Source organism: Siphateles boraxobius, unplaced genomic scaffold (assembly GCF_051911475.1).
Source record: "Siphateles boraxobius isolate OS27281-9 unplaced genomic scaffold, OSU_SipBor_1 13, whole genome shotgun sequence".
NCBI lineage: Eukaryota > Metazoa > Chordata > Actinopteri > Cypriniformes > Leuciscidae > Siphateles > Siphateles boraxobius.
In genome coordinates, this window is record NW_027508733.1 from 11,643,960 (window position 1) to 11,669,775 (window position 25,816).

At 39.3% G+C, this 25,816-nt stretch overlaps 1 long non-coding RNA gene across 1 annotated transcript; it reads right to left on the reverse strand.

Moving 5' to 3' along the window:
* Positions 1-375: 375 nt before the first annotated feature.
* LOC143735515 (uncharacterized) lies at positions 376-25,237 on the reverse strand. The gene is made up of 3 exons (XR_013203206.1): positions 25,158-25,237; positions 23,987-24,028; positions 376-537 (listed from the first exon to the last, which is right to left on the reverse strand). It is a non-coding gene; the product is annotated as an uncharacterized LOC143735515 (long non-coding RNA).
* Positions 25,238-25,816: the final 579 nt, after the last annotated feature.

Below are 25,816 nucleotides of genomic sequence, written 5' to 3' on the forward strand. Positions count from 1 at the left end.
CATTCGTCGTCATCCGACGTAACTCGGAGTGACTACGAAAGGGAACCAGATGAGCCCAGAATATAAACGCAACGTGTTTAATTAGCTTACACATTAACCATTTTCCTCCCATAGAAAACCATTATAAGAACACTTGGCTTAATGCAGATTAGAATGTCCCAGGCTATGTTGAAATAAGGAGATATGTTGCTTCCAGAAATTATTATTGGGGGTGCTATTGTCTTTCTTGGGGGTGCTGAAGCTCCTGCTAGCCCATCCCTAGTGCCGCCCATGTTTATGAAGTACTGTGAAATAGATAATTGTTGCATACAAATATCCACACAAACACATTAAATCAAGGAAAAACAAGCTTGAAATGTACAACTATAGCCCAAATAGAAAATGTTTATTAATGCTAAGTGTTCAAAATGTAAGCAAATCGAATGAAAACAGAAATGTAGAATGACAGTTGCTGAATCAGATCCAAGGAATGACTTCCAAACAGCAAGTGCAGGAGAGGCGGCCAAAAAGGATGGGAACATTCCAATGCTGAAATTGCTGGAAAAGAAAAATGAAAAAGATACAGGTAAGTCATGCATCCTCATGTAAACTTGAGCAATTTCACATTCTACACCCATCATTTAAACTAACAAACTGTTGGTCAGACTGCAACATAAGGTCTTTTTTGTCCCAAAATAATAATCATAATATGAATAACAGTTTCATGCATAACAATGGGTGGAAATATATGATTCTCATTTTTTTTTTTAAAAACAGAAAAATCTGAGCCAAAATATCTTATTTTCTCAAAAAAAAACAAAAACAAAAAATTACAAGAATACAAGCTTGATAAAAAATAAACAAATGTGACTGTCCATTTGAAACATTTTGAAAAATGTATAAACTACAAACGTCAAACTGAATATTGTCACTACAGATACAAATTGTTCGGCATACTTCACAGAAAAGGGTTGAAATATTTTTTTTATGTCAAACACCAAAAATACTGCTGTAAAAGTGTCCTTAAAGAACAGTTGTCCAAATAATGAATTATTTCTCATGCATTACCACATTGGTCTGACTTGCATTGTGTGAATACAAATAATTTCAGAATAGTATCCAAATTCTGTAGGTCCAAAGTGACCAGATTTTAAAATGCAGCTCAATCTATATTTATGTATGATTTAGCGCCATATCAGCAGCAATGGCTATATTATAAGTATAATGTTCTGCTTACATTAAATTTATATATAAATTAGGGCTGGGTGCAGCCCTAATCTACACACACGTCAAATACACAGGAATGATTATCGGCCTGTTCACATCGGCCCTATTTTGACATCGGAACCATATTGTGTAAAAAATTGACCATATCGGCCGATATATCATGCACCACTAGGGCTAGGACAATACACCTATCTCCCGATTCGATACTATCAAGATGTAGCGACTGACCGAATCCTGTTTTCCTTTCACTACTGAACAAATATGAACACATATATGTTTAATTCACAAAACCTTGAATCATGTGAAATGGTGCCCCAATGTCTGCCAACAGGTCATTGATTAACTCCATTTATGACGCATTGCGCAATCAAGAAACAGGTCCCCGTTGTTCTCGAAACCCTCACGTGGTGCACACCACGGATGGACAATATGCCCTAAGGATACACACATACACACACACACACACCACACATACCCGCACACAAACGTCCTTTGTGTGCAACTTAGGATAGGAATGTCCTTAATGTATATAACACAGAATTGTATCTAACCTTCCTGTATGCATGCATATCTAATTAGTTTTGTCTTATTCTATAGATGTAATTGGAGACTGGTCTGTAACTTCAAATCTTAAGTGTATTTCTAAAGAAAGATTACCTAACAGTATCATCTTCTGTAACTCTCCCTCTTGCTAGGTCATAAAACTTTATGACCCCCAAAAGGAATTCCAAGGGAATCACAGCTCCCACTTGAATTCTGATAAAGAAAGAGGAATAGACTCTGCAATAATATATTTTCTATAAGTATAACCGCTTAAGAAATGTATAAACATGTAGGGCTGCAACTAACAATTATTTTGATAATCGATTAATCGGACGATTATTTTTTCGATTAATCGATTAATCGGATAGAAATTAAATTAGATTTTTTTTTTATTATAACTAAATAAAACCGTAAATCAGGGTATTTATGTGTAAAAGTGTACTTTAAAAAGTGCAAAAGCCACACATTGAGTTTTACTAATATCAATATTTGCATTGTTTTTAATGATAATTGCTGATGGCAAGTTGACAAACATGATTATTGTTAAAAAAATGATATCCAACATATTATGTTTCAACACAATTTTTGTTAAAACAAATTTACACAGACATGTTGTTCAATTGTGAATATCTGAACTAAAACCAACTAAAAACATCTAAAATATATAATTCATTTAATTTTTATTTAAAATTAATTATATATAAGGAATATAAGGATAAAGAATATAATATATATTATATATATAATATATAAAAGAATATAATATAAGGATAAATTGATTAAATAAATATAGAAAGACTGAAAACAATTGTGTGAATGTAGAGCCGCAGTAGATCGTGTTTGAAAAACAATTAAAACTTAGTAGACAAATGCTATAAAAAGAGAACGGAATGGAGGTAACGTTACCCAGCAAGCTAACAGGCTTGAGTAAAGGACAGGAGAAATTATGCATTAGTGCACAAGCATTCACTGAAAACCACTGAGTACAGTGACTAAAAAACAATATTTTACTGCTGCTGTTATTAACTGCCTTTGTATTTAATGCTTCACTTTGTAAACACCGTTTTAATTTAACCTATTTCTGCGGTAGCGCTATTTTAATCCATCACTTACGTTGCGAGCGAACTGATTGCACAACCCGATGCTCGAGACAAAATACAGACATCCCGGAAGTCCCGGGAGTCTCCCGCATATTGATTGCGGCTCCCTGATGCCCGCGAATTAGTTCAAACTCCCGAAATCTAGAGCGCGCAAGCAAGAGCGCGCATGCGAGACAGAAGAGACTGCTCCAAACCGTGTAGCGCGCGCGCTCGGCAGAGCGCCTGAGGGAGAGAGACCTTGCGTGTGTGTGCGTACCAGTAAACGCTCCCCGTGACGTAAGCAGACCAACTAATCGATAATGACATTCGTTGACAACGATTTTCATAATCGATTATAATCGATTTTATCGATTAGTTGTTGCAGCCCTATAAACATGAATTTGATCTTTCCTAGGTCATGGTAGCCGGTATTATGGCTTTATAGTCGTGTGAGTGAACATTAAATGTGTGTAATTCTGCATATGAATGTAACTTTGTTTCTTCTACTCTTTCCGGCCATTCTTGGTACCTGTTTGACCGTCTTGTTTTGACTAAACAAGATATACATAGGATATTACAGTAAAATGTATTGTTCTGTGTGTACAATCTTTCTGGCTAGAAATGACAAAATTTTATAGCATCATCAATTATCCTGACAAGACAAAGAAGAACTTTTCCCGCTCGAGATGCTCTAAGATGATTGGTTCACATACGCGAAGCAGGCGTGAACCCCTCCTCTCTATAAGAAACTGACACAGGAGTTTCTCAAGAAAGCACTTTCCCTGTGAGAGGTTTCCGGTCCCATGGCTCCTTAGGGAGCTTTACACCGCGTTTCTTTTCTTTTCCTTTCTTTACTAAGTTTTATTTTCATTTTCGCCTCTCCCTCCCGAGGGAGATGAACTCTGGACGATTTCCTTGGTATTTCACATTCGGTGAACCTTTAAAACTTCCCGCGAGTCTGCTCGCCCCGGAAGACACGAGAGAACAAGCCTATAGCGCCGAAGGACAAACACGCATATGACTCTGCGTTCTTCAGCTCACACAAAGAGAACCATGCAAGTATATGTTATTGATTTGATGGATGTGATTTCTTGTTGCCTCTCTAAGGGTTATTGTCTGTGATTTTTGCCATGCTGCGATCACCCCGGTGATCTCTCTCATCCTGACCGTTAGTTTCACTTTCTCATCCTCTAGTTCTCTCTCTCTCTCTCTCTCTCTCTCTCTCTCTCTCTCTCTCTCTCTCTCTCTCTCTCTCTCTGTTATTCGTTTGTCTCGTTAGTTTTACTGTTTATTGTACATACATGTATCCCGGGTTTAAATGTAGAATTCTGTATCCGTAGTTTCTTTTTATTAAAACCATTATATTCTTGATTGCTAATTGTCTAAAGTGCTCATTTTTACAAAGTCAATGAAGTGTTCGACCCTTTAGCTACAAAGCTTTACAATTCGTTACTATTTCAGTAACCTAAATTTTATAATAACAAGAAGGTGATTTTTCATGGCCAGAAAATAGCTTTTTTGGAATTATAAGAAAGAGATAATTTTTGTTGAAAATTGATAAGTTAATCTTACGGCCGTTTGCTGGACAAACAGATTGTTCGATAACTAAATTAATTCCATTTAAGGTTATCTCATATAATCGATCTGTAATAAGACTATTGATATATTAATGACGAACCATAACCCATTATGGTGATCATTCATATATACAATCGATCTATTTTCAGCTTCGATAATTTAACTGTAATATGCAATATATTAATCATTCATGATTAATTATTAAATTCCCTACATATAATTTGAGCTAATTTAATGTAAGACTCATTGTCGCTACAGTTTGGTGGAGTACGCGAGGCATTTCAAACTTTGTTTTATGAGCAAATTCAGTTTCAATCTATGAGTATATTGTATATTAATTTTTTTTTTATGCGCGCTCCAGTGAAAGTCGCGCAACGCGAACGCACTGAAGAACTGATCGGCACGAAGCCGATCTCAGTTAAGCAAATCGACTCTGTGAAATATGTTTAACATGTGAACACTGTTAATTGCTTAATTAAACTGCAGCTCATAATACCTGTCCCTGTAAAGACGAAGCAAACTCTTTGCAGCTGGTACATGTTAATATTATTTAAACGCCTGATTAAGACGAGAATCTCTTTCTCAGAGCAAGAAGTAAATCTGATCGAGAGCGAGTTTCCTCTCCTCAGTGGTAAAAGGCCTTCCATAATGTCGTTATTGAATTCGTGGTTAACCCAGTGATATTCAACAAAAACGGTAAACTCCTGGTCAAAATTGTTTTAGCTACCCAATTAAAGATCTGATACATTTAAATATAAATCTAATACATAAAAATGTTTATGTGAGTAACAACAGACGGAAATTCCTGTTGTTTCACATGTGCGTGTTTTCACAGCGAAAAAATCCTGTTTCACGCTCTTGTGCAGTACAGCACCGAAAGATCCACAGAGATCTTCTTGTTTATTTGTGATTTATTGCAGGAAATCAGCGCACGACGCGAGCTGAAAGCTCTTAGTTTGAATCACATTAAAGTCGGTTGTAATTCCCCTTGCTAAACACCAGAGGGCATCCTTTAAGTGTTTAGGAGTCTCGAATTACGCCCCGCCTTCTGACTTCAGCCTGCATGAGCGCAATTACGCCATCTTGTGGCCGTTTCAGATAACGCTCTCTTTACTGCTGAATTCATTTCCCTGTGAATTAAGGGAATTCATTTCCCTGTCTAAATTCTCAATAATTATTTGCATTTAGAGCTTAGCTCGTGCAAATATTATTTTGTGTTAGACAAATTTTTCTGCTTTTGACTGGTACATTTACTTTGAGTTTGGTTCAAAACAAGATTTGAATTAAAACTTAAACTAAATCCCAGCACAGCCAGAGAGAGCCCACTTAGAAGTATCCCACCTAGTGGCCACCACTTTAGAAGTCGGCTCACTCAACTCTCCTTGTCTCTCTGTCCAATTCTGTTTGAATTGCCTATTTCTACTTTTCTCTTTTGACTATTTTATAATTATTGACGTTACTTTACTGTTGTCGTTAATTATTATAAAATTTTATCCTGATTTCTCAATCTCCTTTCACGCTTATTTTAATTTGGTTTTAAACCAGTTTAAATTTACATCGTGTTTGCCTGTCAGTCACTGATATCCATGTGGAGGAAACAGCGCCACCCTGTGGCCTTCCTCACTAAGTCGGTATCACGTTTTTCCTCCTTTCACTCTGTTTTGAATTGTGCATCTATCTCATCTTCCCCTTTTTGATTATTTCATAGTTATTAATGATACTTTACGGTGTTATTAGCTATTATAGGATATCATTCCGATTTCCCTTTAAATTCTATCCTGCTTGTTTTAAATTTTAAATTTAAACAAGTTTTGAATTTTGAATTTGAATCAAGTGTTCTGTTTACCCAGGCAAAGCACAGAGAAGGAATACGCCCCCTTGTGGTGAAAACCCACTACTGCGGCCTGCTTCTTCTACCGTGTTTCAATCCTGTCTCTTCATATTTTGATTTTTATTATTTTTCCTCTCTTTTGGGTTAGGTTATTTTGATAATTACCAACATTATCATAATTCCCTCTTTTTATTAGTATTTAGTAAAACCTTCGACTCTTATAGCTACATAAATAATTACTCAATTTGATTTAAACAAACGAGCCTTAATTTACTTTAAGCTTCCCTTGTTCATCCTTTTGTGTATCTATTGTAGTACTCCCTTGGTGATTTGAAGTCATCTCTGGTGGTGTTCCGGCCAGCAGGGTTGTCCGACCAGCGTTACCAACACTGGCTGTGCGTGAATCTCGGTTTCTTTTATCTCTGTCCGTCGTTGCGGCCCGCAGTGCTGACATCAGCAATTTGGTAGTCCAAAGGTAGTCAACCAGTCCAGCCGACACAAAAAGGCAATTTCTGGGACCAGTACCTAAACCGGGGCCTAAAAAGAGGCCACTCCTCCGGGAGGGTTCTGGGGAACAGCCCAATTTTGTAGTGTTTTCTGGCGGATGACATCTTGGCTTTGCCGAGTTGTGTTTAAAGTCACAAAGGCTGTTTTGGAGGGCGCAACGCGACACAGAGTAACGGAGGGCCGAGGACACCGCGGTTGAGTGTTTGGGAAGCGTCAGGGAGTTTGACCATGCCACTGGTTCTCAACCGAGTGGATTCAATTTCACCGCAGGTAAACTAAATTTAATAAAAACCCATTCCACCTACTATGAGCCACAAAATACTAGATATCTCCCGGATATTTTAAGTGTTTGGCCCATCTCTTCTCCAAGCCACACTTTCTTAGGTTGCTATCTCGACAACCCCACTCACCCGTAGGCCCTATCTTAAACCCTATCAGCGGTATACGGCTTAGGCCTCCTAATTCTCCCTAACACTTCCGGTGTTAGTACTTATTCCAGTTCATTTCAGACCTATTCATTTTCATTGTTTCCTTTCACTCTGATCTCTTCTATCTCTGTGTTCTGTTGTGATTTGTTTCTTTCATTTCACTTAGAGACAGTAACCTGTGAGAGCCACCAAGGGAAGCTAAATAATAGAATAGAGTGACAATTACGCAGCCGGTGTCATCACGCGACCCGCTAGGCTACTGCCTGTCTAATCTCTAGTTCGGGTCCTTCGTCGACCCAAATCAATTGGCTTCGCTAACTGTTTACATCAGTTAGCCCCAACATTCTCATGAACGGCATAGCCCGTATGAGTATAGCTTGTTAAGCTTAGAACGGACTTGCATTGGTCTCTTTGTTTGTGTATGTTGTGTTCCTCTCGCCCACAGTGAGCCAGTATGTTCCTGTCCTACAGTCATGGTCGAGAGCCATGACGACCCCCTTCCTGCCCAAGGACGCCAGTGACCGGCAGCATCTGAGCCAAACGCAGCTGGACACCGAGCTGGACAAGCTGATAGCCCTGGATCCAACCCTGAGCTACAACTACAAAGACTGGGCCAGAATCGTCGGAGGCATCGCACACAACCTCGTCCCCCAGGCAAGGCTCAGCGAACGGAGTAACATCCACCTGGAGCAACAAGCAGCAGCGCTTCTGCTTCAAGCGGAGGAGGCCCGGAAGGACCAGGCCCGAACCCAGAGTCGCCTTGATCAGCTCCTCCTCGAGACCCAGAACCAGCGCGAGAAAGAGGACGACACAGATCCAGAGCTACAGAAAGAAGTAGAAAGACTTCAATATGCCCTGCAAGATCTTCGCCTCGACACAGACTACCGAGAACAGTTGGAAAGAGAAGCCAGAGTGGAACTCGAGGCAAAACTCCAACAAAATGACGCCCTCCTAGAGAGAGCAGAGACTGAACTCAAAGAAAGTGGCATTAAAGCCAGTGCCTGCGAAAAACACTTGCAAGCGGCCCGAGCTAAAATCCATGAGCTTACTCAGCAGAGACACGATCTAAAAAAAACGAACTTGACATTGTTCACAGAGAACTGAAACACTCTTATAGACTGCAGAATGACCGGGAAGGGGAAACGCACACCACAAAGTTTCCCCTAACCAGCCGGTCCGTACCTTTCAGCCACAAACTCAAAGCTGAAAGGGGGGGTTAAAAGCCCATTGCTCAATATGTCACCAGCCAGCTTCCAGACAACCCCTGCCGCTAACCACAGCATGGCCCCCAAAGAACTCGAAAAGCTGGCCAGAAACATCCCTACGTTCAATCCAGACCCTGCAGGAGGTGATGACATTCACTCTTATCTACAGGACATTGACTTTCACTTGCAAACTGTCGCCAACTTGACAGCTTGGGACAATTTGTATCTTTTAAGAATCACATCCAGCGGTGATGTGCGCAGCTTCCTAGACCGTCAAACAAAGACTGTCAAAACTGACTACCAGCAGCTGCGACAAGCTTTGATCCGAGCATTCTCTGATCCAGAATCAGACCAAGCCATCGCCATGGACCTCAAGCAGACAAGACTTGAAACATCACAGACCTACTACGGCCGATTCCGACAAGCCTACTTCGGAGCACGGAACAAGCCAGGTATGGAAGAGGATTTCAACTTCAGAACTCTGTTTCTCCGAAATCTGCATCCCACAGTGAGTCATCACCTGGCCTGTTCACGGACCATGTCTGCCCAACAGCTACGAGACTTGGCCCACAAAGCTTATGTCAAGCAAAAGACTGTGTCCAAACAGACTGTAAAAAACCACACCATCTTCCCTGTCTCCGAACACTATTCAGAGCTGACTCCAGAGGGCGCCCCACAACACCACAGACCTTTGTACAGAGAGTCAAGACAGTTCAAAGCCAGCAGAGGGCAGCACCACCCCAATGGTGCTCGTCCGAATCACCAGAGCAGGCGCTCTGAAAGATTCTGGGACCGGCAACACCCATCCAACAACCCAAGGGGTGGAGCCACCTGGGAAGCCAGCCGGCGTCCCAGAAATAGCCGATCCCCATTGTCCGGAGCATCAAGCCCATAAAGCCGGCATCGGAACCCCTCTCAACGTGCCACTGGTAAGCCCAAGTCTGAGCCCACATCAGATCAAAACAGTGCAGCCACGTCAGAGAGGGCAGAGATCCTGAAGGTGCTGAAAGAGCTTCTTTACAGAAAACTCGCAAGAAAGACAAACCACACATCTTATGTCTAAGCATAAGAACTGAAACCAACGCCCGGTCTGACTACCAACTGACTGAGCCAAGCACCCCGAACACTGCTCGTCAGCCAAAGACCACAGAGCTAACTGTCACATCACAAGGTGACAGCATCACCCAAGCTCCACAGCTGACAGCTGCACACCCTGAATGAGACCGCACACTTCCTCATATCAGGTACCACTATCCCAAGGTACCAGAAAATGCTTTTTTGGCTATCTGCACCCGCAGACAGCCACACAAAACCGGTCCTAACCACCCATTGATCGTCACACCTGCCCCAATGACAACATTCCTGGGCAACCTGGTCGAAAAGGGGGTGGGCCGGTAACTCCTCCTGAACATCACGTTGGAAAAGGAAGTGAGCAGGGAACACACAGCATCACATCTTATTGTGATCTCATCCCACCTTTTCAAAAAGACTCCAATTTCAAGCTAAGAGACAAGATCGAACTCTTACACCTCAAACTTGTGAACTGAATGTGCAATCCCACAGCCAGAACGACATCCGGCTCAAACAGGTAGCTCCCATCCACCTGACAATTGATTCTATGAGTCTGATCCACCCAGTGCACACCTAAAAAATGAACACTTACCCACTTCTAATTGGCAAAGACCTGCTAGATCGCTTTGAACCGTTACTGGAATTGAGCTCAAAGTCTGGGCTCAAGTACGAGAACTTGACCCCCTCCAGACACAGCCAGATGGTCGATCACAAAGGTCACGGGAACTCCAGCAAAACCAGACTTTCAAGTCACAGAGTTCATGGAAACTCCCACAGCCAGCCATGAAGACACAGACTCAACACCAACTGTAGGTTCGAATCCGCTACCATGCACCTTACAGCTCACCAAAGACTCTGATTCCTTCTGCCCCAAGGTCACAACTGACCTGCAGTTGAATGATGTAACCACTACTGACTTTGTACTTGCACTATGGGCAGACAACTCAGCCATCAGTGTCTCACTATTCAATGCTCTTATTAAGACACACCAGACCTTCCTTCTGCCAGCAAGCGCACCCGTTTTCCTTTAAACACGTACCCATCAACCATGATGACGGCCAAAGGTGTCTTCGCTTTGAACCTGAACTGGAACCACCGGTGTCTGACCCATTACTTCCTGGTCCTTCCGGACCCGCCCCATGATGTCTACATTGAGGTAGACATCCTGACTCACCTCAAGGCTCATGTGGACATCATTAATGAGGTAGTGTGGGCCCCATTGACTTTACAGCCCCCTGTTGTTCCAACCAACACTGAGAACCTCCTGTCAGGTCAAACCATTCCTGAGGTTGGCACCCTAATCAACGAACGGGACACTGTGATACCAGCTTACACCAAAGGGGTCGCCGTCCAGCTCAACATGCGTTGTGGTCAAACCCTAAACCACACGCTGGGCTTCTTTCAACCTTCACCCGAATGTGTTGAACTTGGACTCGCGCTGGAAGCCACACCCCTTACTGAAATGTCATGGCGTGTGGTCTACATCCTTTTCAACAACTGTGTGGCGATGGACACGACCATTCCAAAAGTCTATCGGGTGGGATGGCTAGTGAGCCACGACTTCCATGACTTTGAACTCACACTACCAATCATTGGGCCCATCCCATCTTCAATAATACCCGAAGGGAGCACAAACCACAGTGTTCACAGCACCCTTCAAACTCATCTCCATCACTTCGGTCATGCCAATGGACAAAGACCAGGTATGCAGAACAGCACTGACAGAGGACCAATACCTTGCAGTATACAAAGTCTCCAGACAGCTTGCTTGCGAGACTGACGACACTGCTGCACCTCTGCCTGCCAACACGACAGACGACACACCAACAGAGGAGCCGTACCCATGATCTGAGTCTCAAGTTCAGCAAATTCTAAAAGACGCTGACGCAATTAAAAATGATGCAGATCTACAAAGACTCAGACAAGTCCTTTACAAGTTCAAAGCATCCTTTGCCAAAGACTCTTTAGATTGTGGTCTCACTGAACTCCACACTGTGCGCATCCCAACGTACCCTAATGCTCCTCCCACTTTTGTCAGGCAGTCAGGCAAGATCCCCATCGCTTCACACGAACCGGTGCGAGAGATCATCGAATCCAGGCTTGAAAAAGGTGTCATCCGTCCATGCAACAGCACCCATTCTGCCCCCATCTGGCCCGTCCTCAAACCAAACGGCAAGTGGCGACCCACCATTGACTGCAGGAAACTGAATCAACAGGTGCCACTGTCCCGATGGCCCATGACCCAGCTGGAGCAAGAAATACCCAGAATCAGATAAGCCACAATCTTCTCAACACTTGATGTGGCCTCTGGATTCTGGACCATACCTGTGCATCCAGAAGAACAGCACAAGCTAGCATTCACGTTCAGCAACAGACAATTCACTTTCACCAGGTTCTCATGAAAAGCACAACAGTGGCTGACCACCTGAAAGAGCTAGACTATGTTTTCAACCAATTATCCACTGCCGGCGCCAAGAACGCCCTCCACAAAGGACAGTGGTGTCGAACCAAAGTCAACTATGTGGCCCCACTCATCGGATCACAAGGCATCGAACCGCAGTCCAGCCCTATTCAAGCTGTTCAAAACATCAAGCCACCCACCAACATCTCAAGCTACAAGTTTTCTATGGGTGCGCAATTACTCACGGCAGTTCAGCGAAAGCTACTCAGACATTGCGAAACCTCTAACTGCCCTTCTGAAAACAGACTGCCCATTTGTATGGACAGAAGTTAAAGACAATGCCTTGAATGAGCTAAAACGACACTTATGCACAGCTCCATGTCTGGCTTACTCTGACCCACAAAAAGAGTTCTATCTAGAAGCTGGGTTCTCCAACCACTGTCTCAGTGCTGGCCTGTACCAAAGGCATGATCAAGACAAAGGAGTCGTTACATATGCCAGCAGGACACTTCTCCCACCAGAGACTAAAATTCTCAGACTCTGAAAAAGCCCTGCTCTGCACTGTATGGGCCATCCAGAGATTCTCCAACTACATTGGAGCCCATTGGAGCCAGTGCATCCGAGATGGCGTGATCACCAATTCACGCATAGCCACATGGTTAATGGCCCTCCAGGGGCGCAATGTTGAGGCACGTTATGCTCAAAATCACAAGTCTGCGCTAGGCCACGGCCTGGCAGCCTGCCAAAACTGCTCTGATAACACACCAGCTGCGACGGTGGATGTAGAAGAACCCCAACAACAACAACTGACCTGTCACAGGTACTTTAAAGAGAATGCGTGTCAAGGTATGCCCACAGCCTACATCGATGGATGTTCCTACCACCATGAGGGTACCCGTCAATCAGGTGCGGGCATGCTGTAGGTAAATGACATACCGTGCCCACCACAATACTTCAAGTTGGGCCCGCAGTCATCACAATATGCTGAGGTAGCAGCCATTCTCATAACGCTGCACACAGCGTTGACGCATAACATCAAAGAACTCCTTATGTGCACAGACTTTAACTATGCCTGACTCAGTTTCCCATACTAACTTCCAGGCTGGAAACAAAATGGCTGTAAGACTTCAAACCACATGCCTGTCACACACCAACACCGGTTCCAGGCATGCGATGACATCACAAGAACAAACAACATGATTGTCTACTGGAAAAAGGTGAAAGGACACTCAAGGCAACCGGGCCTTGACAAAGACTTGAATGACCAAACCCATACCCTCACCAAGCATGGCGCACTTAACGACTAGCTGTGGTCACTTCAAACCCGCCCACCCACCCTGAAGTTTGAAGTGATTACACACAGCATAAGAACTTTACAACCTTAACTGTCTACCTCACAGCAGTTTACGCTAGCTCCGCTGTTTACAAACACAAACATAATGAACATGCGGGCTTCTGACACAATAAAGACTTTGCTTCACCACCTCTCAGACCCCTCCAACCAACCCTTGACTGCCGTCTACACTCACTGACAACCAGTTACTCAGAACACGACATGACACCAAGCACATGCTGCGTGCACAGAGACTGCCCGTTCTGAACACTTCATCTGCGGTCCTAGGCTGGACCTCAGCCGACATTGTGCTGTGCATCTCTACAGGTAATCAGCCACACTCTGACACTATGAGTGGCATTCATTCTGTACAGAAGACTCCACCAGATGCGACAGCCGAGCTCACAAAAGCCGTGCCTGAAGGTCTCAGACGGAATCCCCGGAGAGGGGGTGCCAAGTCAGAGACCATGCCAAACCTCATCGAGCTGAATCCTCAGCTTTAAGATCCACCTGCCATCCTACCATCAGGTTCCACCTGCTACCCTACTACCATGGTCCACCTGCTACATGACCATCAGGATTCACCTGCCAGTCGGCCATTGTGATGATTGTCGTCCGATGATGTTCACACAGGGACTTCATCCGACGAAAAGGGGGAATATGTAGCGACTGACCGAATCCTGTTTTCCTTTCACTACTGAACAAATATGAACACATATATGTTTAATTCACAAAACCTTGAATCATGTGAAATGGTGCCCCAATGTCTGCCAGCAGGTCATTGATTAACTCCATTTATGACGCATTGCGCAATCAAGAAACAGGTCCCCGTTGTTCTCGAAACCCTCACGTGGTGCACACCACAGATGGACAATATGCCCTAAGGATACACACACACACACCACACATACCCGCACACAAACGTCCTTTGTGTGCAACTTAGGATAGGAATGTCCTTAATGTATATAACACAGAATTGTATCTAACCTTCCTGCATGCATGCATATCTAATTAGTTTTGTCTTATTCTATAGATGTAATTGGAGACTGGTCTGTAACTTCAAATCTTAAGTGTATTTCTAAAGAAATATTACCTAACAGTGTTGTGGTTTTCAATCTTTCTGAAAAATAACTTCGCAGAGATCTTTGATGCCAGAAATAATTAGACTTTATTTTCGAACGCCGTCCCGTTCCATAGAATGGCGCTCTAACGCTCTCTGGCCCTCTGGCCTTCCAGTGCGCTCCCGAGTATCTTTTGGTTCAGAGTTATATACATACATCTTCTTCCAAAGAAGGTAACACACCCTATAGATAGTTTTGGGTAAAGGTCTTTTACCATGTGACTTCTCAGAATAGAATTTTCTGCAGCAAACAACATTCCATTCAAGGTCTTTCACATACACAGAGGAAATCCAAAGTCACAGACAGAAGAAATAATTGTGTCCAAATATATAGCAAAATTACTTGTTTTCTAAATAATAAAATCTTCTACATTCCCTCCTCTGAGGCTTATTAAGCCTCACATTCACTATCTTTTTTCCAGAGTGTAGTTTCAAAATCCAGCTCCCTCAGTTATGCTACCTAGTGACCCAACTGAGTCACCCATTCTCCTTTCCAATTACTGGATTAAGCCAGCACACTCCGGAGGAGCACTCGAGCCAAACATCTTCTTCCATACATTTGATTTCTTTTAGTTGTTCTTTCTTTTTTGTTTAATGGAAAAAGTAAAAAACTCGAATTCTCCCTAATCAAAATTAAACCAAAGAATAAGACAGTGTTATAAGTGTGTGTATACATTTGATTCAGCATTGCCTGTTATTGACACAGTTATGTTGAGTATGTCAAACATAAAAAGTCTCTTATACTATTGAAAGTTTTCTTGCGGTGTAGATATCCTCTAGGGTCTGGCTCATCAATCATCTTCTTCATCCTCAATTCCTCATTTAATGGAATCAACATCCAGGGTTTGTAAATATCAATTTGGTTGCCCTCGCAAATTAGTTTTCATTATCTTTTTTCCGCATTTCCATTCGCTTAACCGTGGTTTTCCAACTAGTGATCTTAATATACAAAGTACACAACAGAATAATAACCCACTTTTAATACTGCATTTCCAAAAACATCTCTAATTGAGAAAATCATAATTTTCCAAACTTTTCATTAAGTTTTCCTTAACTTTTGCTCTTAAGTTTTTCTTGACTCAATCGCTAAATTTTCCTCCCTGCACAATATTATTTAGTAAAAGTGCAACACTGATCACCAAACATAAGTCAGTTTACTTTTTTCATATAATTGTTTTTCTCCAAATGCAGACAAATCATTATAATAAATCACTGCTTATTATAGTAGTCTAATTGATTTATTATGCATTTTTGTTCTACTTGTTCCATATGACTATTAATTCAAAATATGGCTGGGTAAACATAACTCTCTCATTTTTATCACTTCTTATGAGAGAATATCAATTCTCAAATTCGAAGAATCCATCTTTTAGTCAGTCAATTTTAGTGAACAGAACACTTTACACCTATCTAATAAATTGCAATACATTTCGCTTACTGTCTATTTTATTACCAAATTTAAACAATAAATTCCATTTTGACCTTTTTAATCTCGCGTGTTGCTTCTCATTCTCATTGTAGCTCCTCAGTTCAAGACTAAACTGAATACATTTTCTTCGTTTCTACTAATTTCTAAATAAACTATCATGAATAAACTAATTATGTCTCATGTAATCACTCTAACTAAGAAAGCTTCAGAGCAATGTTACATTTATCTCATAATAGTCATTCAATAAACTCATTAGACAATTAGAAAAATAACTCTAGCAAATAACTTTTTGCACTATCTTACATATTCCTTATATGTACATTTCTTTTTCAGTATATCTAACAATCTAAAAGTTTTTCTATCAACCTTTTAAACCATTAGCATTATATCTTATTTATTATTAAAACTTCCTTGTGTTCGTATGCAACTTATTTTTAATCTTTTATTTTTCTCTCTAGTTGACATATAATCTGACCTTATTTCTGATAGTTTTTCAATCTAAGGATTACTTCTCTGTTAGAAATTTAATTTCTGTTCCTGCCCCTCCTCTGTTGATTTCATTGCTTTTACCCATCTATATCATGTCCACATGGTATACTGATATATGGCCTATTTTTGTCGCTGTTCTTTTCTTAACTTTGTTTTTGCCACAAATTTCACAAAACTTTGCAAAAAATGCTTTTTAATTTAAAATGCCTTTAATTTTATCTTCATTTTAATTTTTAATTTCCTTATACCTTACTCCCCCCTTTGCGCACTGGTTTAAAAACATTGCGCATCTGGACTGAGAATATTCAAAAGTATTCATTGGTTCGACAATCTGTCCTTCATGTGAATGCCAAATATCTATTTTTAACCCCCCTCTGGTGCCATTTAGATTGTTCATAAGGGTCTGTTTGTTATTTAATTTTAATAACTTCTTGTAAGTCTATAAACTTTCTATAAGTACTACTTAATATTAGTCAATTGCATATTGAATCAAATCTTATAAATTCAATTTTGACTTTGAATATATGTTAATACCCAGTGTTAATACTTGCTTTAATTTCAACTGTAGCCTTAAATTAATTAAGTATACCCTTGTATTGACAAGTTACATCTGAGTACCCTTTAAGATTTATTTTAAAGTTATTTTTAGTTCTAAAATTTTCCTTCATGAATTGTCTTAATTCCCATTATGCTATATTAATTGTTAACATTATTTTAGTTTCTTTTCTTTTTTTTTTTCATTATCATTGTTTTCTATGTTGCGTAATATATTTTTACTTTCAATCATTTTTGTTATGGTGGGGTTATTATTAAGTTGCTACTGAATCTATTCAAGGGCTGAACATTCAATCATAGGAAAGTTGGTTGATGTTGACTATTGTTTGAGCTTGTACTCATCTCTGTTGAGTCTCTCTTTTGCACAGTTCTTCTCATTCCTGTGTTTCTGGTCAAGTTTGTCTTTTCTTCCATTCATGATTTGATCATTCTGTTAACCTTGTCATCAATCATTACATCTTTCACCAGGGTGTCTCCAGTGAGTCGTTCGTTGCAATGGACTCTTTCTCTCATTGTCAGCATGTCCTTGATCCCTCAGTTCAGTTGTGGGGGGTTGCTGAAGTCAGTTGGTGTATTTTAAGTTGAGAGGCATGGACTCAAATGTCACACTGTTGATCACTTCTTCTGAAATTACAAAGCACAGTTACTGGTTCTTTTTGTTAGACTTGTCCCAGAATCCTTCCTGGAATTGAGCTGCTGCTATCTGTAAATTAAAGCTTAATTATTTTTGTTAGTGAAAACAACATGTGATTTCAATCATCTGCTCATCTGTCCCATTGTCCTTCTCGATGTTACCTGTAGAAAGGTCATGTGGGCTGAGTGGTGTCATTTCTGCTTTCATTAACAGCAGGACTTTAATCCATATATTCCTATTTGTTTTTCATAAATTTGACTTTTCATCATTATTTGCAACTTTTTGCATTTTTCTCACAATAAATTTCAATGTACTCTTATAATTAGTCAATTCAACTCAGTTATCTCTTTGTCTTGAGTTCCACTATCAACCCACTATTTATTAGGCATCTTGGACAATACTCAACCCACTTTGACAAAAGTTACAAGACAATATTTCATACTTTTGACAAAGATCAGCTCCATCATGATATGCTGAAAAGGCAGACGTGTTATGCTGCAAAGGAAGTCAGATATGTTATGCGCTGCGCAAATGTGGCAATGTTTTTTCTATTTTTATTTTTCTCTTTTCATTCTTTGTTTTTTCATATTGTTACTTCAGTTCCTGACCAGGAAATTTAACCAAATGCATCCATGGTCATTATTTTACTGGGCAGAATTTGCCCTGTGGGCCCACATGTTAAATTTTAAATACAGCTGTATTGGCAAAATAATTGATTTGCCTTAGTGTCTCTTCAGACACCATCTCTCACTCATTCACACTCAGTGTCTCTCACACACACACTGGCCAGCATACACTCTTACAGGTTGTGCTCTAAATGTGGCATCCTATAATTTTAGCCATAAGGTCTGATCAGGTCAACACAGCTATGTCAAACACTATTAAGAAGAGTCAATGATCATAAGGTTTAGTTTAACACCGTTGTTATAATCCTTTTTTTTCTTTTTACAAAATCTAATAGACTAAGTATTTTAGAATAATAAGCCTGCCAATTGTAATTTTTCAAATACATTTTGTCATTTGTTTTTCTGATTTTTCCTATTCTTTTTTTGTTTTTTGCTCATGAGCTGCTTTATGAATTAAATTGGAGATCTCTGCATAATCTTGGATCCATGGCCAACAACATTTCCATCTCATTATCCCAGTTCTGACAGCATTTTTTGCGATTTCATAAGCTTGGACTTTTGGAGTAATTTTTTCTCCAATCTATATCTCTAAAAACTTACCAAAACAAAATGGAGTGACCAGTGTCATTGTTTTGCAAACAATAATAATAATTCTTTGACATTTTGCGTCTATCTTTTTCTTTGCTACAGAATAATTTTTCATGCTTTTAGCCCTATAATTGTTTCATATAATCCTCACTATACCAAATCCAGCCTCAGTTTGAACTATTTGGTGAGTTGAGCACCCACTTCTCTCTTTCAGTGTATTCTCTTTCTTTTTTATATGGCTGGACTTGAACCTACTGGAAAAGCAAAGAGGGTTAGTTTAGCAGAGAATATAAAGAATTGCTTATGAGACCAGTGAATAATCAGAATGAATAAAGTTAATATAATAACTAAATTTGAAGCAGTCTCTAGAGTGATCATTGAAGTTGCCACACCTGTGTTGCCCGTAAGGGAAGGGTTTCGGTCAGTTCTTCTGTTTTTAGATTATCAGTCTGTTAAAGCTTCATGGCTGTCGCTCTGCATGTGTCGTCAGCCTAGCTGTCACTCAAGGCTTGGTGTAAACTGGAATATTGGCTCTGTTTTTTCTCTGCCTCTGCTGAGTTTGGGCTTTTGATAGATTTTGCCACAGCTTTGCATCTCAGGATTTTCCTCTTGTCCTCAGGAAAAAGTCTCCAGTGAAATAGTGAACGTTTCACCTTTTCCAGCATTAAACAGTCTTTCTCCATGCCAGTTTTCCAGAGAGTGGTCATCTTCAGAAGGGGAGCTGAAAGCCCCTCACCCTCTCTTCTTCTTCTCTCTGCAGTCGTCTTTGACCTTTCACCTCTTCCATTCGACACTGAAGCCATCTGAAACTTGAACACTCAGAGAGCTGCATAGATCAAATTAGTCTTTATAAATATTTGTTCCTGAGCTATTAGCTCTATCTAAATTCCACTTTTTAACCATCTTTTTCCTAGTTCTTTTATACTATATAATAATCACTGGTTGACAACAGCAGTTCTCCCATTCTGTTTTTAGTAAAGCAAGTTTTTCGTTGCAGGAAAAAGCAAGCTATTTCTTCATTGCAATATGAGCAATAATCTAACTTTGATTTTCTGAGTATAATACAATTAAATAATTTTCCCTATCATAAAATCAGCCTTCAATCGTTCTTCTGTATTTGCATGCTGTGCTCAAAATAATCTAACATGGTGAATACATTTTTCCTCACCCATTCCCAACAATTCACATTTACTACAATTCTAAGATTGCTGTAAATTATTTATGACTGTTGAAACTTTGTCACTCAATCTTGTTCACTTTTAGCACACTGCACAAGTTATTTTTTCTTCCTTAGCACAACCTTAATTATCTACAATAGAATCATTTTTCTCTCATTTTTTCTTCAGGGATAATGAGATACAAATTTTAGACGTCTTCAAATATAAGATATAATCTATTAAGCACGTGCATTTTTATTTATTTATCCATTAATATATATCAGTCCATTTATTAATAAATATTTTATACTTTAACTTATTTATACTACAATAATCTGCAAGACTAATATCTTGAAACAATTGTTTTCTTTTACTATTTCCTTTACTTTTAATACTCATTTATACATTACTTGTCTCTGAAGCACATTCACACATTCCTTGTCCCCTATTTTTAACCACAGGCACAGTCAAGCAGACACACAGGACAGGATCCTACATTCAAATACACAGAGCTATATTCTACTCACAGTGTTTCTCACTGTTTTTACAAACAATACTTCACTGAATAACTTTAAACTATCACAGACCTCTGCGATTCACTTCCTCCGACACAACAGAGTCATATACTACATAGCTTTTCCGTACAGTCCCTTGTTAACCTATAACAAGGCGGTAACCAAAAGCTAAACTTATCTGGGCAATATTCGCCATCCTTCCAGGCCCTCTTGGCGAAATCCACATAAATCTTACCCAGTCCCTTGTTAACCTATAACAAGGCGGTAACAATAAACCAAACTTAATCTGTGCACATGCAATTAACTTATTATCCTCAAGGCCCTCTTAATAAGTAACACAGAGTTCTGGTAACCATTACCAGTATACTCATTATCCTTAATGAGCAGAAAATGATTAACCTTAATCATTAACATTTACCATTATCCTTAACAGTAAATATAAAAAAACAACTGATTAACCTTAACCAGTACACTTGTCATCCTCAAGGCCCTCTTGACAAGAAAAAACAATAACTGTTATCCTTTAACAGTAAACATAAATTCTTACGTACATACGACAAAACCTTTAGCGGCACATCAGCATCCTACCAATATTCATACAATCTGCATCAGACTATATAAATACTGGCAAACACTAACGGGAGCTCCGCCGCGCTATTACACATTACTTGACATCATCAACAACAATAGACACTTATTTCTAGAATCAAAGATCCTCTTTTCAATTTTTTAGTTCTTTAAACTTGGAGAAGCATTTTAAAGGGTCTTACCACTCTGGCTCACTGGTGACAACACATACTTTTTCAAAAGCAAAAATTTGCTCACCTCAAAGTACAGTGGCCACTGTTGTCTGTGTCAGTCACCAGAGTCGCCTTTCGTGGTTCCTTTTGCCTCAAAACCCAAGTCCCTGTTCGGGCGCCAAATGTTGTGGTTTTCAATCTTTCTGAAAAATAACTTCGCAGAGATCTTTGATGCCAGAAATAATTAGACTTTATTTTCGAACGCCGTCCCGTTCCATAGAACGGCGCTCTAACGCTCTCTGGCCCTCTGGCCTTCCAGTGCGCTCCCGAGTATCTTTTGGTTCAGAGTTATATACATACTTCTTCTTCCAAAGAAGGTAACACACCCTATAGATAGTTTTGGGTAAAGGTCTTTTACCATGTGACTTCTCAGAATAGAATTTTCTGCAGCAAACAACATTCCATTCAAGGTCTTTCACATACACAGAGGAAATCCAAAGTCACAGACAGAAGAAATAATTGTGTCCAAATATATAGCAAAATTACTTGTTTTCTAAATAATAAAATCTTCTACAACAGTATCATCTTCTGTAACTCTCCCTCTTGCTAGGTCATAAAACTTTATGACCCCCAAAAGTAATTCCAAGGGAATCACAGCTCCCACTTGAATTCTGATAAAGAAAGAGGAATAGACTCTGCAATTATATATTTTCTATAAGTATAACCACTTAAGAAATGTATAAACATGAATTTGATCTTTCCTAGGTCATGGTAGCCGGTATTATGGCTTTATAGTCGTGTGAGTGAACATTAAATGTGTGTAATTCTGCATATGAATGTAACTTTATGTTTCTTCTACTCTTTCCGGCCATTCTTGGTACCTGTTTGACCGTCTTGTTTTGACTAAACAAGATATACATAGGATATTACAGTAAAATGTATTGTTCTGTGTGTACAATCTTTCTGGCTAGAAATGACAAAATTTTATAGCATCATCAATTATCCTGACAAGACAAAGAAGAACTTTTCCCGCTCGAGATGCTCTAAGATGATTGGTTCACATACGCGAAGCAGGCGTGAACCCCTCCTCTCTATAAGAAACTGACACAGGAGTTTCTCAAGAAAGCACTTTCCCTGTGAGAGGTTTCCGGTCCCATGGCTCCTTAGGGAGCTTTACACCGCGTTTCTTTTCTTTTCCTTTCTTTACTAAGTTTTATTTTCATTTTCGCCTCTCCCTCCCGAGGGAGATGAACTCTGAACGATTTCCTTGGTAACTTCACGTTCGGTGAACCTTTAAAACTTCACGCGAGTCTGCTCGCCCCGGAAGACACGAGAGAACAAGCCTATAGCGCCGAAGGACAAACACGCATACGACTCTGCGTTCTTCAGCTCACACAAAGAGAACCATGCAAGTATAGGTTATTGATTTGATTGATGTGATTTCTTGTTATTGTCTGTGATTTTTGCCATGCTGCGATCACCCCGGTGATCTCTCTCATCCTGACCGTTAGTTTCACTTTCTCATCCTCTAGTTCTCTCTCTCTCTCTCTCTCTCTCTCTCTCTCTCTCTCTCTCTCTCTCTCTCTCTCTCTGTTATTCGTTTGTCTCGTTAGTTTTACTGTTTATTGTACATACATGTATCCCGGGTTTAAATGTAGAATTCTGTATCCGTAGTTTCTTTTTATTAAAACCATTATATTCTTGATTGCTAATTATCTAAAGTGCTCATTTTTACAAAGTCAATGAAGTGTTCGACCCTTTAGCTACAAAGCTTTACAATTCGTTACTATTTCAGTAACCTAAATTTTACAATAACAAGAAGGTGATTTTTCATGGCCAGAAAATAGCTTTTTTGGAATTATAAGAAAGAGATAATTTTTGTTGAAAATTGATAAGTTAATCTTACGGCCGTTTGCTGGACAAACAGATTGTTCGATAACTAAATTAATTCCATTTAAGGTTATCTCATATAATCGATCTGTAATAAGACTATTGATATATTAATGACGAACCATAACCCATTATGGTGATTATTCATATATACAATCGATCTATTTTCAGCTTCGATAATTTAACTGTAATATGCAATATATTAATCATTCATGATTAATTATTAAATTCCCTATATATAATTTGAGCTAATTTAATGTAAGACTCATTGTCGCTACAACGATATTTGGGTGCCGATACGATATGTATTGAGTTTTTTTTAAGAATTGCAATTCTACAAGTATTGCAATTCGATATTGCAATTTTTATATTTTTTTATATTTTTAACACTAGACCATTGGGAAAAGTTAAATCATACACTTATACAGATTGTACATGATGTATAAGGTGTCATATTTACAAAAACAATTCATCACATCTTTCTGAGTTTTATTTCAGAAGCATTATATACCAGACTGTAAATCGCAGCCTTTGCGGTTAAAAAATCTTGTTTCATCAACCCACTACAATGCGAGTAAATCACTTACATGCATATGCAACTAAAACTTCACTCTTCACGTGCGTTCACGAGATTGTTAGTTCTAATTACTAAAGTTCGATCATTAAATAATGCTTGATTATCATAATATAATGCTTGATTAACTGATGTTAAGAGTACATTGTACATTGGTGGAATTATATTTATATATATATATAGACCTATATATATCAGTCTGACGAGTAAACTAAAAAAAAATGTACTAGCCAATTGCGATTCTATTGCCAAGGTGCGTAGAGGGTTGTTTATTATATATCGCGATATTATCGCAATGCAATTAATTGTTCAGCCCTAATATGTGTTAAACAAATGCTAAGATTTGTAATAAATTCATGTTCCGTATTGAACACCCCATATCCATTTGGTTCAGACAGATACATGTACCATTGCAGCCCTAATAAGCTATTAAAATAGTAAGAAAGGAAAGGTTTCAGGTAGTGGTGTGTCGTTTGAATTTGCTTACCTAAAGCATTATCCTTCAGGAAGTAAGCCATGACACTAGGGACTGGAACACAGAAACATCCTCCATTGTTATGACGGTATTCATCTGTATGTTCACAAAAAAGGTTGAGTCTGGAATAAACAGCAAAGCTTCCCTTTAATAGGGCACCCATTTATAGAAGAAAAAAAAACACACTAGCACTTTGATGAATTGTCACAATTAAAATTCAGCCAAACCAAAAGCTATATGCTGCTGTCAATTGTGACATTTCAAATGAACCCATTTAACCAAATTCTGCCTGTCTAATATGTAACGTTAGAAAGGAAACGAATTGTGTTGTAACAGGAAAGATGAAATCATATCTCGTTGTGTGTATTGTTATAGGTGACAGAGAGGGAAAAAAATACATTTGAATACAAAAGTTTAAATGCGCCTCGCGAGAGATACTTATAACTGAAATAACGGAAAAAACGTCTGTTGGTTAAAGAAGGTGGTGGAAATAGACAAACTCCTGATTATATAAGCAGATTTTCATATTTTTCTTTCATTTAAATTGCGTGTATTTTGTACTTAATTGTTAGAAAAGTTAGTTGATTCGTTTAGTTTTCATTGTAGGTTAAGTTTTAGTTACCATATATAGTATTTATATTAGTTATAGTGTACAGTTTGATAAGTTAGATAAGGTTTATTTTCGTAGCTAATTAGTGTAACGTTAAGTTAGTTAAGTTGTGTGTTCATACGTGTTTGTGAATAGGATTAGTTAAGTTAGTTTATTCGAGATTTATATCTATACTGATTTGTTTGATTTGCATATCGTTTGATTTTGTTCGCGTTCATATAGGTTATAAGGATAACGTTTAGTTATCATATTTTAGTGAACTTGAGCGTTAGTACGTCGCAGGTCAATTACACCACTTTCTTCGCGACACCGTTGGACATACAGTTACATCTGTGGTAAGTAACGTTAAATTGATTAATATATTAACCTTTCATACATATAATATGCGCTGCGTGACGTGCGTGTGCGCGAGATATCGTCGTTACAGCTAGCGCGAGCGATGTGCGCAAGATCATCCTTAGTTTGTGACTAATAACGTTAACCTGTCAAAAGATTATTGGATAATAGAAAAGCAAAGTTACTGTAGTCACGATTAAACACATTTTAACGTTCAAATTAGGAAAAAAATCTTACCCGCAGTCTTCCAGCGACACGTCTGCCAGCCGTCCTGTATGCATATGCTCTTCCTCTTCATCACATGGGGTTTACTGGCGGGCAGCACACTAAATGCATGCCGCCACCTATTGTACTGGAGTTTAATTGAAATTAGAGTTATATATATCTGGGTTGTATCCTGTTTAAGTCTATGGTGCAAACACACTGAAAAGTAATGATTCAAGTGGCCCTTAAAAACAGTAACCAGTGCAAGTAGCTTTTGGGCCAAATCAGAATAATAATTCACCTCCCGTGTTTGTAGAAAGATGTGGATCACATTTCAGCAACTGCTGATCAATGATGTGATCATACGTAAGTTTAAAACATTACTCATGAGATCCTGTCTCCAAGGTTGCAAAAAGCGCAAGTGGAATGTGATAGATTCATTCTCTTTGATTGAAATATTCCTTCAAACTTAGCATATAAATATTAGTAGTAATGGTCTGTTATGAGAACATGATGGATTTTTAATACTATCGAGAATAATACTTTCTACATGTGTCTGTGATCTATTTATAATTACTGTGGACTATTACTTAAAGGTGCCTGCAGTAAGGTGTATCCACACCACAAGACCCAGAGTGTGGAAGATTTGATAGCCGTGACCCTTAAGCATGCTCCACATCGTGAGAAAGCAA